The sequence below is a fragment of the Aptenodytes patagonicus genome, chromosome 3, assembly GCF_965638725.1.
Source record: "Aptenodytes patagonicus chromosome 3, bAptPat1.pri.cur, whole genome shotgun sequence".
NCBI classification, from domain to species: domain Eukaryota; kingdom Metazoa; phylum Chordata; class Aves; order Sphenisciformes; family Spheniscidae; genus Aptenodytes; species Aptenodytes patagonicus.
In genome coordinates, this window is record NC_134951.1 from 8,376,153 (window position 1) to 8,391,010 (window position 14,858).

The following is a 14,858-nucleotide window of genomic DNA, read 5'->3' on the forward strand; positions in this document are numbered from 1 at the left end:
TTTTGCTGTTTTCTGTACGCTTTCACTTCATCTCTGAGCTGATTCAAACTCTGTGACCTCTGCCATGAGAGGAAAGAATCAAAGGTCAAGAAAGCTCTTATGCTATTTCTGTAGTAGTGAATTAAACCATTCAGGACACAAGCATGGGTGCTGGAACTTGACCCTCTATGCTATTACACAGCTATCTCACATGCTTTTACTCTAAGCCAACTGGTACCCTCCCAGATAATTCCCAGGCAAGGCTCAGGAACCAGCATGCACCAAGTGCATGGGAAAGATGAACCACTGGAGCAATCAGTGCCTGCAGACACAGGTGCCTCAACCTTCCTAATATTTCCCTCCATCATCCATTGTGGCCATCAGACACCAGCACTTCACTCTAAGCATCTGTCTTAGGGGGATAGGTGACAACTCACAGCTTGGTGTCCATCTTCCCACAAATGTTTGCAAAACATACCCGCTCACTTCAGAGTAGGGAACTTATTTGTCTGATTCCGGAATCCACTTGTACTACTTTGACTCACCATTTACATTTGCTTTAAGGATATTTTATATACTCAGGAGGGGGCAAAACCAGCTCAGTGTATGTGAGAATTATCATAGAATCATAGAATCATGGAATCACTGAGGTTGGAAAAGACCTCTAAGATCATCGAGTCCAACCGTCAACCCAACACCACCATGTCCACTAAACCATGTCCCTAAGTGCCTCATCTACTCGTCTTTTAAATACCTCCAGGGATGGGGACTCCACCACTTCCCTGGGCAGCCTGTTCCAATGTTTCACCACTCTTTCAGGAAAGAAATTTTTCCTTACATCCAATCTAAACCTCCCCTGGAGCAACTTGAGGCCATTTCCTCTTGTCCTATCGCTTGTTACTTCGGAGAAAAGACCAACACCCACCTCGCTACAACCTCCTTTCAGGTAGTAGAGAGAGATGAGGTCTCCCCTCAGCCTCCTTTTTTCCAGGCTGAACAACCCCAGTTCCCTCAGCCACTCCTCATAAGACTTGTTCTCCAGACCCCTCACCAGCCTCGTTGCCCTTCTCTGGACACGCTCCAGCACCTCAACGTCCTTCTTGTAGTGAGGGGCCCAAAACTGAACACAGTATTCGAGGTGCGGCCTCACCAGTCCCACTAAACCTCCACCTTTCCTTTAACTGCTATTACCACACACAATAGGAACAGCAAGTGTTCCAGAGCAGAAACCCTACCGGTTCAGGGCAAATGGGTGCAGAGCCTTTAACGTTGTTGCAATGCCGGGGAAATGAACAAATTTGCCCCCTGGGTTGAAGCTAAAGGAACTAAATGCTTGAGCCCTGCCTAAAATCACATGGGTCTGCTTGGCTCGTCTGATGCTGTTCCACGGTGATTCACAAGCACTTCTCTGCCTTGCTTTCTGCTCTGTTGTGTGATGCTTGGCAGTGAGCTGCACAGTTAAAGCTGTGCAGAGAGCAAACTAGGGGCCTGGATGGATACTTTTTTTTTTCTTGCAAGCAAGCTCCTGCCTCATAGAGACAACTCTAGAAAATTACAGAACGGGCAAGGTCTGGACAGAACCAGCGAGTATTTAGAGTTGTTGAAAAATAAAGTCAGATTTCATGGCGTGATAGCAATGTGATCCCCTTCCTAACATGCATAATTTCTCTTAGTAACTACAATAGGCAGTGCCTTTCATACTGCTTTGCAAATACCGATTAAGGCCAACAATACTTCTCCAGATTGTAGTCTGTCCTTTGCACCTGCAAAAGCTGAGCTATGGAAGGTTGACTTCAGGCCACATTTAATAAAAGCCTTACCTTGGTGTCACAACAAACCTGTAGACATCCCGCCCAGCAGCGTGACCCAGAGCACCTGTCTTAAGTGTTCAGGCATCCAACATGGTCAAAACGAGAGCACTGAATTTCTGAGGAGTGACTCAGAACCTGTAAGCATACATGTATGGTCCAGGGAGACAGAGTGTCTGTGCAGGGCAATTAGGCGTTTCCGCGTGCTGAGTGAGAAACTGCTGAGAGCCAGCCAGTTGGAAACAGCAAGCCCAGAGATATATCTGAATAGGCACCTACCTCCTGGCTTGGTCCTCTCAGAAGCTGGTTGACATGGCCAAGAAGCCCTTCCTAAATAGCTGGAAGTTCTCACTAGAGGTGCACGAGATGTTCACCACCTGACACAGCATCCACTTGAAGGAGAGGTGATGCAGACCCATGCAGGAAGGCGCAAGCAGAAGATGGAGGTTGACTTTACTGTCACGGTGCCCGTGGTGTACTCCTTCCTCTCTGGGGAGGGTTTCTGCTGCCAGTGCTGCTGTCACTACGTGCAACCCTTGCTTTAAAGCAGTTGGTCAGGAAGATGCAGCTTGCCTGGCAGGTTTGCCTAGCCAGGGCTTCTTCAAGTACAGAAACAAAAAGGAAGGAATTCCCAATTTTCCATCTGTTTGCTTTTTAAAAAGACTCAATAGTGAAAGCTATTTAGACTCTGGCTGACCAAATCTCATACCCAGAGCTTCCATACAGGCCAATGGTTGCAGGTTTTGGACAGAGAAGAGAGGTGACAATCTTTGAGACAGAAAACTCAAGAGGAGACAGGAACCCTCCTTGCACGCTCGGTGCTGTTCAAGCCTCCTTAGCCTCCTTAGCTGGCTGAAGAGCATCCTTCTCACTTCTGAATTGCAGCAGAGAACAGAAAACACTTACAGACTTCTTCAAGAAAAGAAAAAAGGAAACAAGGAGGATCGTCACCAGCAATTGATGACTCCCTGCTTCCAGCTCCTGCTTGTGGAGGAGAGATAAGGGATCTTCCCTGCACTTTGGGCAGATCTTTACCCTTTCTTTCCTGTGCACACCTGGTACCTGGCACCACACACTGCGGTGACATTCATGGCATCATTGCTCTCAGGAGAGCTTTTTGTACTTGCTCTGTAATCAGATCCAAATTTGCTAAATATATTAATCTGATTGTAACCATTGTATCAAGTGGAGGAAAAGAAATAAGAAATTTAAGTTTACAGTCTGCTGACTATTCCAAAAACCAGAGGATGGTAAATAGAAGCAACAAAACAGGAGTCAGAGGAATTTGAGTCTTTCATGGTCCCTGATGTAGTAAATCAGCACCGCAGTTTTAACGCAGCCAAACGTAGTGTAAAGCAATATGTCTGAGGGAAAGGACTGAACTTGAAAGCACATATTTAAATGTGACATTCATGCACTACACTAGCCAGGAAAAGGAGGCTGATTTCATTAAAGAAAAATAAATCTCTGAAGACAGTCCATGTAGGCATTAATAAAGAAGGAGGAAAAAAAAGGAATCCAAGCATAATTTGCATAATTTTAGGCTATGTCAGAGGGGAATCACAGTGACTAGTAAAATAAAAGGAGCACAGGATGTTTATTATTAAGCTAGTGAAATTAAGTCCAGCTGGGAAACTCCAGAAGAGTATCTTACAGGTAGTGTGTCAGGTACCACTGAGGATGAAATATGGGTTTCACCTGTTGTTATCTCTGTCCTTAGTACAGTGACTGATGACCAAGAAGCAAACTCAGATTTAATTAGCAAGCTCTCTGTGTATATTTAAGTTAAGGTAGTGCCTGCATATTTAAATTATGGTAACTTCAGATGTTCTCAGCTTTCCACTGCACCAGTCCCTGTAGAAACAACGCCCACTTCAAAGTAAGACGGTCGAAGAGGAGAGAGCAGGGAGTGGTGGTCTTTCTATTACCAACGGTCAGTGGAGGAGGAGAACATTGAAATATCATGGTCACAGGGGAAATCAGAGGGACAGATCCGGTTTTTTTCATAACCACAGAAAGCATCTGAGAACACTCTCCAAACTGCAGGCACAAAAATGTGCTTGCTCTGGTGAAAACCAGCTGCTGCTGGTGTGGAAGGGGACAGACTGCTCTGTGCTCCTCAGGGTAAGAACAAACTCTGGCCAAGGACATTGGAGGACAACTCCTTGTTTTTAGCAACACTGCAGCTCTGCAATGCTGCAAATGGCCTGGGGTGCATTCAGAGAGACTCAACCCCAGTAAACTGCTGGGAACTTGCATCAGGAAGATGAGGTCCAAGCACCTTGTGCTGGGATTCCCACCAGCGGCTCTGCAGAAATCAGGTATCTCAGGATGAACACCCCAACGCTGACCTTCCTCAGAGGCCAAGTTTATTCTCAGTGGGGAGAGAAAACCTTTCACAGTTACCAGATTAAGCTGATCAAGAACTAACAAGAACTGGAGAAGCAACAGGAGTGGCCTCCTCCACTCTGCCTCCAGAGAAAAATCTGGCTTTTATTACAAAATTCCAGCCTCGAGCTTCCTCCCACAGGATAGACCAAGGAGGCCCAGACTTGTATGAATTAACCAAAAATAACACTTCCAGGGAGGGAGAGGATGACTGAGGGGATTGCTGATGGGATACAGAGGCCTCTCACCTCCTTCTCACCAGTTCAACTCCAGAAGAAGTCAGGAGTAAGGAGGAAAAGCCTCTCGCTTCAAGCTGTTCGGTGCCCTTAGCCGATTTACTGGGAAGCAAGCAACTCTGCCACAACCACCAACATGTCAGGCAGCCCCAAGCAGCAGACAGAAGAGCAAAAATTGTCCTTCCAGCCTCAGCATTAATCCATTTTAAACAGCTGTGAGTTGCATGGCGGCAAGGCTCAGACTGATAGCGAGCTTCAGTCTCCAGCAGCAAATAAGTTTAAAAATACCCAAAGCAAACAGGATACCATTTGAGAGGGAAGGAGGCATGCACCTTGTTTGCTGTGTTTGGCCAGCAGCAGGGGTATCATCTGGTCAATCCTGACCATCTCTGCTATGCATCCTCATTGCTATGGCAATGTCCCATAAACAGAGCAGGGATCAACAGCTCCCTGGAGCAAGGAGGCAAGGACTGTCCTCAGGTAGCGGCACTGCATTAGAAGAAGGAAAACAAGAGATTTGTGCAGGTGAGCTGAAGACTCACTAGAGCATGTAAATGTTACCTTAATTTGTGCATCAGCACTTAAATACCACAAGAACTGGAGCTGGAGCTACACAAGAGCAAAGTGGATGCACACAGTGTGTCTGATTCAGCCTGGGGAGACAGTCGGGACCAAGCTGGGAAGCACCCACAAACGTTAGTGGGCCAAGGCTACCCCAAATGCCGCTGCTATTCCCCGGGTGAACCCCGGCAGAAACTGAAGCAGATGGTCGGCAACATGCTGCCGGGCAGCAGCAGAGCAACCTTGGAGCAACTTCAGGCAGGACAGGGAGCACCACATCAAGCTGAAGCACTGAAGCAGGGAAAAGCAGCTCAGAGCAAAGGACCACCAGAGCCATAAGAAGCCACCACTGACAAGAGGTCTCTCCTGGAGATCTCAGTCACCACCATGGGGCTGCGGAGCAGCAGAAGGTCTGGCTCAGGGACTAGAAGTAGCACAGACTTGCTCCTCTAAGCTGTTAACAAAGTGAGGCTTGTTCACCTTGCCCTTGTGCAAGACGGAGAAAGGGGGAAGGGCAGCACGCGCTCTCTCCACCTTCTTGCAGAGAGTCTTCACAACCTGAGGCCTCCTACAATACTGGTTACCCCACTGCAGTGAAATGGCCACAAAGAGAGGCTTTACTCAAGGTAGTACTTTGATGATGTAATTTAAGACAACAGGATTAAACTGAAACAGACAATTTATGTTGTGCAACAGGAAATATTTCCAGACAGTAAAGTCTGTTGGGCTCCAGAGCGTTTTCCCAAGGTAAGCAGCAGAACTGGAATCTCCATCCCTTGACTCATCTGTCAAGGGTACATGAGCACTGAAACTGTGGTGTGGAGAACACACTCTCACAAGGAGAGGGACGGGACAGGGACCCTGGTTTGCTTTTACAGCAGTACTATGTAAAAGCAGGGACCCAACATTTATTCTTACATGGAACAAGGTTCCATTAACAGAACAAAAAGCTGAGGTTTAGGGCAAGCAAGAAAGCCAAAAAAGCCAGAAAGGTCTTGGTGGTACTCAAGACCCTTCAGTTCCCATCATGATCTCACTCTGAGTGGGTTTCTCTTGTCTTGCTTTCTCCTTTGCAACTTGCAGAAAAAAGCAGATATGAAGGGACTGATTCTTATCTGCGTTCAACTGCTGTAAATCGGGAATAACATCACTGAAATCAGTGGAGTAATGTCAGCTTAAAATGAAGTAGGTTCACACTTAAATCTGAAATAATTAAGGATGAAATTATGTTCATCTCCCACTATAGCACCCATAGGTGAAGTTTTAGGATAGTTTAGAAACAGACTACCCAAAACTGCATTTGAGACAGAGGCTCATCTCTCAACACCTATAGATAAGGATGGATTTCTGAAAGGCTTCATGTCCTATCCACCCTTCAAGCACCCCAAATCAGCACCTGAAGCACAGTTAGCCCCCCCAGTCACCTTGCACAGGCAATGATTCAGCTGACCTCAGAGGTGTCTGTTGGACTTGTGCAAAAATGTCAGTCTGTCACTCCATTTCCTTTCATATTAAGAAATACAGAGCACAGTTCCAAGTAAGTACTGTTTCTTCAGCTCCTTAGAGGTGCTGGGAGTGACTCCTGCTACAGCTTCTCTCCTCCCTCTGTTACATGAGCTCATTAGCCTCTTGGCTACGTCTCTGCTAGTAAACTAAACCGTGCCAGAGCCCATTCTTCAGCCCTGAAGCCAACTGGCACGGCCTGACGCCTACATATTATTAAACTCTCTTACACTCTGAAACAAGGTGGCTGCATCCAAGCTGCCTTTCTGGAGTGTCCTGGCCCATCCTAACTCCCACCAACACCCAGAAGTTGTCTCAGACCAGCCCGTGTGTATCACCAGTGTGGCAGCACAGACCATCAAGACCAGCTCACTAGTACAGGTATAAGCCAGCTGTGAGGAACACTGAAAGTGAAGAATACTTTTTGAAAAATCAGTAAGGAGTAGCACAGCACTCAGAAAGAGTCTGGTAGATGGGAAGACCCAAAGAAGTATTTCCTACTCAGCTCAATTTAAAAAAAAAATGTGGCTTTCATACAGGGACTGTGAAACAAACTTTGAGCTTTTACCTAGAAACTGACTGCAGGCAAAGCTGTCAGCAACGTCTCCTGGGTCCCCCGTTGCTTATGGCAGCAAGACAAGGGATGCCAAGGCTGGACAGGGAGCTTGAACTTTCCCCAGCCACGGGAGGTGATGTGCCTCGGCTGGAGGCTGGGGCGAAGGGTGTGCCCAAAGCCCCCTTCCTACGTTCCCCATCTTGTACCTTCTTCCAAAGCATTCCCTATGGGAAGGGGGGACAGAGAGGACTCTACTGCAAAACTAACATAAAAAGAGGGAGAGCTGAGGGAGCAACACGAATCGAGCAATGACTTGGAGGTAAACACACTGTACACAAAGCCTTAGGATCATTTTTCCCAGGGCCAACTCCAAGGCTTTTCCCCCACACACACTTATAATTAGCTGGTAAATACTGTACGTATAATTGACCTTTCTAAATGCTGCTGAGTAGCTGGAGGTCTTGGGAACTAATCCTGCCTGTGAAGACCCTGGGGTTGTGCAGCGCTGACTCTATCTGCCAGTGTATAATGCTCTGCAAGCGCTTTTTTCCCTCACTTACTGACACATTGAAATTTACTGCCCTGTGTCAGTGAGTTCAAAAAAGCCTTTTAACTCTGAAAGCTCCGGGACCCGGCTTCAGCACATGCTTCAGGATTTCTCTATCAGTTTGTTATGCCTTGTTTGTCCAAGAAACAGTCAAGACTGAACGAGTCAGGAATGACAGAAATAGTACATGAAGTCACAGTTGCTCCACTTTAAAGCACAAACATTTGTGTCATTTTCCTACCAAATAAATAAATATATGTGCGTTTAGCAAGCAAATAAGGAAATGTCAGAGGAAAGGCATTACAGGCAGGTTTTTACAGATGCCAGCTGATTTGTGCCTGCTTCTCCAAGCGAGTGTAATAGAGATTCCCACAAGTATCAGTTCTTTCTGGTCAGAAAAGCAATCACCAGGACCGTACACACCCACAAACCCCTTGAACGCTACAGCAAGCAAGCCTTAGGAAAAAACCTGTAAACACTAGACTGAAGCTGAAAGACAAACACGTAAGTGAAAATGCTGAGCACCCCCTGCTCTTTCCCTCACCTCTGTTCACTGCCTTCCCGGCTTCTGTACAGCCTCACGCTGGTTTCTCTCTCCCTTAAATAGCTCTTTTTTCCATGTCATATCGAGCCACGAGCATCTGCAAAACAGCATCAATGCCAGCCCTCGCGGATGCTGACCTCTCCTATGGAGTGAGACCCACACCGGGCTCCCACACGACCGGCACTCCCCGGCTGAGCTCCCTTCCCCGTCCCTCCCGCACGCCGCAGGACCGCACCACAGCCGCTCGCCCACCCACCACCTAAACACGCAGCACCGGCATCCCGCAGCCGCCTCGCTCCCGACCACCTGCATGGACGGGACCATGGCCGTCGGCGACGAAGTTTGCAAGAGAGAAGGACGTTTTTGCTCTCACCGCCTTAGGTTCACAGCAGCCTGGGAAGTACAGCCGAGCTGCTCGGAGAGAAGAAAGTTGTTTTACCGTTCGGTTCTTCAGCGTTGCCGGCAGCGGGCTGGGACCCGAGCCACTGGGGACGGTGAGAGCAGGAATGCGGAGTGACAGGCGTGAGCGTGAGGTATGCCCCTGCCCTCTCACATCCTCCCCAAAAGCCGACAGTCAGGAGGGCGGACGCCTTGTGCGTCTGCGGGAGGAGAGGAGAGCGGAGCGGAGCGCGGGAGCGAGTGTCGAGGAGGGCAGCAACAGGAAATGACACAGAAACTTCACCAGGCTCCAATCCAAACTTGGCCCCTGACATGAAATAAAGGAGAGGCAATCTGGGGCGGGGGGGGGGGGGGGGGGTGGAGAAGAGAAATTTTTCCCCCTCATTAGCCAGCCTAAAAATCTGCTCACTGGAAAAAAAAACAGCACTGTGACAAGTTTTATTAGAGCAAGGAATGAATGAGGGGGGCGAAGGGGGGGGGATTCCCATCAGAGTTTATTTATTTGAGCAGGAGTGGTGCGATGATGTTAGACACTGAGAGCAAAATGCCGTTTTCAGCAGCTTTCTGGCTTTTCTAAACTCCTCGAATGCTCTAGCTTGTGCCTGAGGGCAGCAGGCAGGAAGCAACGCCCCCCTTGCACCCCGTGGGTCAGCTGCTGCCTGCGAGAGCCCAGCTAATACTGCCTGGGGTTGTAGGCAGTCGCTCCAAAACACAGCACTGCCCGCAGCTCCCGGTGCGTGGGGATGGCGGAGGAGATGGGCCAGAGCTGCCAGGGTCCTGTGCCCAGCCTGGTGAGGAGCACACGGCTCCACACACCTTGGGGACAAGGCAGGCGGCAGCCCAAACGCTGGCAAGGCATGACAATGGCATGACCCACAGCAGTAGAAAAATCACGCTGGGCGTGTGGTCAAACCTTTGCCTTGATGGATGCAAGACACTGCCTTAATTGAACAAAGCTGGATGGACGTCTTCCAGCAAGGCAAATCCTCTGAATGCCTCTCTACATGCTGGATACAACGGCTATTGAACTGGGTGGCAGTTTTTAAAGCATCCTTTAGACCTAACACCTGGTATGCCCGTGTCCTTGCAGGCAGCCCAGACCTAGCTTGACTTTAGGCTCTCTGCAAATCCCACCTGCCTTTGCAGTGGGCAGTGCCATAAACCCTTTGGTAGGAGCCCATGGCACTTTCTAAGGGGTCCTCTTGTCTTCCCGATTTGGGACCCACACCACTGCTGTAGGGTGGATGAGATGTCCACACAACAGGTCACTATAGACTGAGGAGCAGGTCAAATGGAAACTTTTCACTTGGAAGTAGGTGAAACATCCCTCATCCCACTCAAAGATGTCCCACCAGATACAGTAAGCTCTAGGGACAATTGGAACCCAGGTCTAAGCTCAGATTCAACTCTTTCCTGGAAAGAAAATACAAACATAGTCATTCTGGCCACAAATTTGAAAGTGGTGGGAGATTTTTTTTCCTTAAAATTGAGCTTTCTCAGGGTAAAGATGGCCTTACTGAGACCTCTCCACTCCCCAATCAGTTTAATAGGAATATAATATTCCTATTAAAATAAGAATTTTAAAATATTCCTATTTAATAGGGATATCTTGAAGCCAGGTGAGATCACTTGTTTGATCATTTCAATCACCTGGTCTGATTGCCTGCATAGCTGAAGCCAGAGAGTGGTGTCCCAAACCAACACCAGAACTGCTATGAATTATGGCACATCTTTCAAGGAGACGTCCCACCCTGAATCAGAGACTTTCCGTGAAGGACAATCTACCCCAGATAAGTTATTTCAGTGGCTATCACCCTGTCAAGAAGAAAGGCTGCCTTTCTAATCTGTATTTGTCTGGCCTCGCTCTCCACCCTCAACCCTGGCCATCACTCATCAATCCACTCCCGGAAGCTACAGATCAGGCATGGGCAGAGAAGGGCTGCAGCCCACCAAGGTACAGCCCAACCTCAGTTTACCCTCAGCGGAGCAGGAATATTTCAAGCCCAGGCATAGCTGGGGTTCCTCCAGTATTTTGGTTGAAAGTACCCAGGCCATGCAGCTCCAAGTGGAAACTGTAGCCTGCTGTTCCCTCAGCAGGTAGGCTCGACCTTACAAAACCACAGACAAGTTATCTTGTAACCTTGTCCTGAATAAATAAAATTAGCTGAGCTTTTTTAGTCTCTCACAGTAAGGCGGATTTTACAGACAGACCACAAATTGTGCCTGTGACTCTTTCAGGATCCATTTCCATTGCATTAAAGTCCTTTTTGAAATGTGCCTACCAGAACTGGATGTGGTATTACAGTAATGATCTCACCTATGCTGTAAATTTTTAACACACTTAAACTGGTATCCAGTTGCTCCATCAGAAGCTTCTCTCTCTTTGCTGTGCCTTTGTGGATGTGGTAGCATGTTAACAAGCTGAATTAGGGATTTATTGTTATAGTATCGTTTTACTCCAAACTTCAACCTTAAATACAAAACACTTTAAGATTTGGCATTTATACAATGTTCAACATATGCTTTGATCCAAACAAGGGCTTTGACCTGCCTAATCTTTGGTGTATTTTTTTCACTGTTGTGAATGACTTGAGCACAATCTTAAAGTATCGGTTGTCACTCCCTTAACAAGAGGTTATTTTCAATTAATCAAAGACATATAAACAGAGCCTTGTATTGAGCTCAAATAAGCTCAGAATAGTTATGCCCTTAAAACAGATGTCTAAGGCTGTGTCTCCTTTCAGATCAGAGCTGGTGTACTGTCAAGAAGAGGTCTTGCAGATCTGTTTGCTCAACCAGCTCAAAAAACTACTATCAGCTCCAAACCCTGACATACTCTAGTGTGGCCCATTGAAGCCAGTGAATGGGGCAGCCCATGATGCAGATTAGGGGATCCAGGCCAAAATCAGATTTGAAAGGTCTTTATGGATTAGAGAGAACAGCGGAAGGGAATTAGATAGCACCATACTATTTCAAAGTAAGTATAACTCTGTATCAAGCCCAGCATACTATACCTGTTTCCCCATGGTTCTGATCCCGACAAGGTAAAATAATAAAAACAGAAGGTGAAGAGACTGTAAGAGGCTGTTGGTGCACCTTGTAATGAACTGAACAGGGTCACGGCTGGTCTTTGGCCCTGGGGCCAGCAGGCACAGTCCAGCCCCACGCATGTTAGAGGCTAAACGCCCTTAATCTCCAAAAGAGAACGGCCCTATCCAGACTGCTTGTTGGGAACAAGCTCTGGCCGATGCTAAAGTTCAAGCCATGCCAGAGAGCTGCCACTGGACTGGGATAAACAGGGACCGCAATGAAATTTAACATCATGGATAAAAGTTTTCCAATGGCAGGGCCCTGGCGCTATTTAATTAACTTAACCAATTAACTAAAATATAGGTAGTCTCAGAATTACAAGTTATCCGAAAGCCCCACAAGACTTTTTCTTCATCCCAAAGCCTTCGATAAATACAAGCTTGCCCCTGTGAGTCTCAGACTTTTCTACACAGCTTTAACATCCTTATTTCTTGCACTTTGGACACTGATTTTTGTCCGTAAGCTGTCCAAGGCAAGGAGCACATCTACCCCTAGAGCTTTGCCCTTGCAGTTCAAAGCGCAAGTGCAGCTCCTTAAACATATGGGGTAGGATGTATTTCCACTCAGTTTAGCCATCTCAAAGGTAGATGTGAACTAAACACCTGTGCTGTCTCTCTGTAGTTAATAAAGAGAGCCTGGCACTTGTGGAGGATAATTTGTCTTATCCAAACATAGTTTAAGACAGGTGAGATGAATCACCACCGGAGCTGCCCCTCCTGCTCCAGGGATTATGGAGGGACCCTAGCTAATTCTTTCAATCTCTGCACCTAATTTTTCAGTGCCTAACATGGGGGCTGAAAGCAAGATATGTGTTTGCCTGGCATAACAGAGCACAGACTATTTCATATCTATAAAATAATCATAGAATCATTAAGGTTGGAAGAGACCTCTAAGATCATCGAGTCCAACCGTCGACCCAACACCACCATGTCCACTAAACCATGTCCCTAAGCGCCTCATCTACACCTCTTTTAAATACCTCCAGGGATGGGGACTCAACCACTTCCCTGGGCAGCCTGGTCCAATGTTTAACCACTCTTTCAGGAAAGACATTTTTCCTCACGTCCAATCTAAACCTCCCCTGGCGCAACTTGAGGCCATTTCCTCTCGTCCTATCGCTTGTCCCTTGGGAGAAGAGACCGACACCCACCTCGCTACAACCTCCTTTCAGGTAGTTGTAGAGAGCGATGAGGTCTCCCCTCAGCCTCCTTTTCTCCAGGCTAAACAGTCCCAGTTCCCTCAGCCGCTCCTCATAAGACTTGTTCTCCAGACCCCTCACCAGCCTCGTTGCCCTTCTCTCGACACGCTCCAGCACCTCGACGTCCTTCTTGTAGTGAGGGGCCCAAAACTGAACACAGTATTCGAGGTGCGGCCTCACCAGGGCCGAGTACAGGGGCACGATCACTTCCCTGCTCCTGCTGGCCACACTATTTCTGATACAGGCCAGGATGCCATTGGCCTTCTTGGCCGCCTGGGCACACTGCCGGCTCACGTTCAGCCGACTGTCAACCAGCACCCCCAGGTCCTTTTCCACCGGGCAGCTTTCCAGCCACTCTTCCCCAAGCCTGTAGCGCTGCATGGGGTTGTTGTGGCTGAAGTGCAGGACCCGGCACTTGGCCTTGTTGAACCTCATACAGTTGGCCTCGGCCCATCGATCCAGCCTGTCCAGGTCCCTCTGCAGAGCCTTCCTACCCTCGAGCAGATCAACACTCCCGCCCAACTTGGTGTCGTCTGCAAACTTACTGAGGGTGCCCTCGATCCCCTCGTCCAGATCATTGAGAAAGATATTGAACAAGACCGGCCCCAGTACTGAGCCCTGGGGAACACCGCTCGTGACCGGCCGCCAACTGGATGTAACTCCATTCACCACAACTCTCTGGGCCCTGCCGTCCAGCCAGTTTTTCACCCAGCACAGAGTACACCTGTCTAAGCAGTGAGCCACCAAAAATAAATATGATAATAGTGTCGTCATGCCTTTTGATGCCAGAAACAAGTTATCTTGTGTAGCCTCTGAACAAGGTAGACTCTGATTAGGCCATTAGGTTTCACGCAGTTACCACTGGAGCCGGGTAAGTTGTGCGGCACTAAAGTGTATCTTTTCAGCAGGGCATCCACTCTGGGTTGCAAAGTGTCAAGAGAGGGGAGAAACCACTGTGTCTTTCATGAGTTCATTATCCTGAGAGTAATAAACGAGTTTTCTATGTGAATTAGTCTGGGTAGCTTCCTGTACTTGGTTTTGTTGTACATTTATGCATATAATTAAATATCTCTTTGCTGGGTGCCATTTTCTCTGTCTAAAAATATTTACTCAGTATAATCAGTCAGCTTTCAAATTTCTGATAAACTAAGCTCACTCACAAATAGCACCTGCAGCAACACCTGGAAAAGGTATGGGCAACATGTTTGAGAGTAGTGATTTTGCAATTAGCTTCCTTGACAATGAACATCACATTTCTATTTTTACCTAAAAATAAGACTAGCAGCAGGGAAAAGGCATGTCTTGAAAGGACAGGTTTTGCCTGTTTATTTGTGAGGATGTGCAACATACAATCCCTTTCTGATAGTCATTTACCTGTGAGGTGTTTAGTTCTACAAGGTTTAGTTGTCCTATCCAGACAAGCAACTAATGAGATTCTAGAGAGAAATAACAGACTTCTGCATTTGGGTGCAATATAAAGGGAATGAATAAGGGCTTTGTTTTACTTGTTTGTCTTTGCTTGTCTTGCCTTTTTTTTTTTTTTTTAATGAGAACTGTCCAGAGCTCAGTTTGAAATCCAGTGGCATCATGGTCCACGGTGGAAACCACTGGGACCTGTGGATGAATGACCCACACTACCCTGGATAGGGCTAGAAGAGGGGAACCAATCTTTTTTATCCTATTGGTAGATCTATAACTAAAACCACAACACTAACAATGTGCCAAAACATTGTTTTTATCATCTATACTCTCACCTTGTTTTATCATTCAGGGAAAACTACTTCTATTTGAAGACTATTTTAAACCACTTACAGAAGCAGGATTAAGGTCTGGTGATTTCAAGCAGAAGGAGCAGCTTGCACACAATTTTTTTGTTCAATACCATGCATTTCATACTAGAATGTCTGAATCCCATAAGCAAAACTATAATGCCACAGAGATGAAGCCTCTTCTGGCTTTTGCTGTTTCATAGAGATCACTGCAGTTTTCACATGTTAACATTGGATTACTTGCTTTTTTATAAAAAATATTCCTACACCTTTCCAGGCA

General features: G+C 47.2%; 1 protein-coding gene across 4 annotated transcripts in view; it reads right to left on the reverse strand.

Moving 5' to 3' along the window:
- Nucleotides 1–14,858, reverse strand: part of EVA1A (eva-1 homolog A, regulator of programmed cell death) — a 215,395-nt gene that overhangs the window by 61,577 nt on the left and 138,960 nt on the right. For 2 of the 4 annotated variants that reach the window (XM_076332673.1, XM_076332672.1), the window contains exon 1: nt 8,562–8,772. The exons of the other annotated variants lie outside the window; for them this stretch is intronic. The gene's annotated coding sequence lies outside the window, so the exon portion shown is untranslated. Of the gene's footprint in view, nt 1–8,561; nt 8,773–14,858 lie in introns of those variants that run through there. 4 annotated transcript variants of the gene reach the window in all.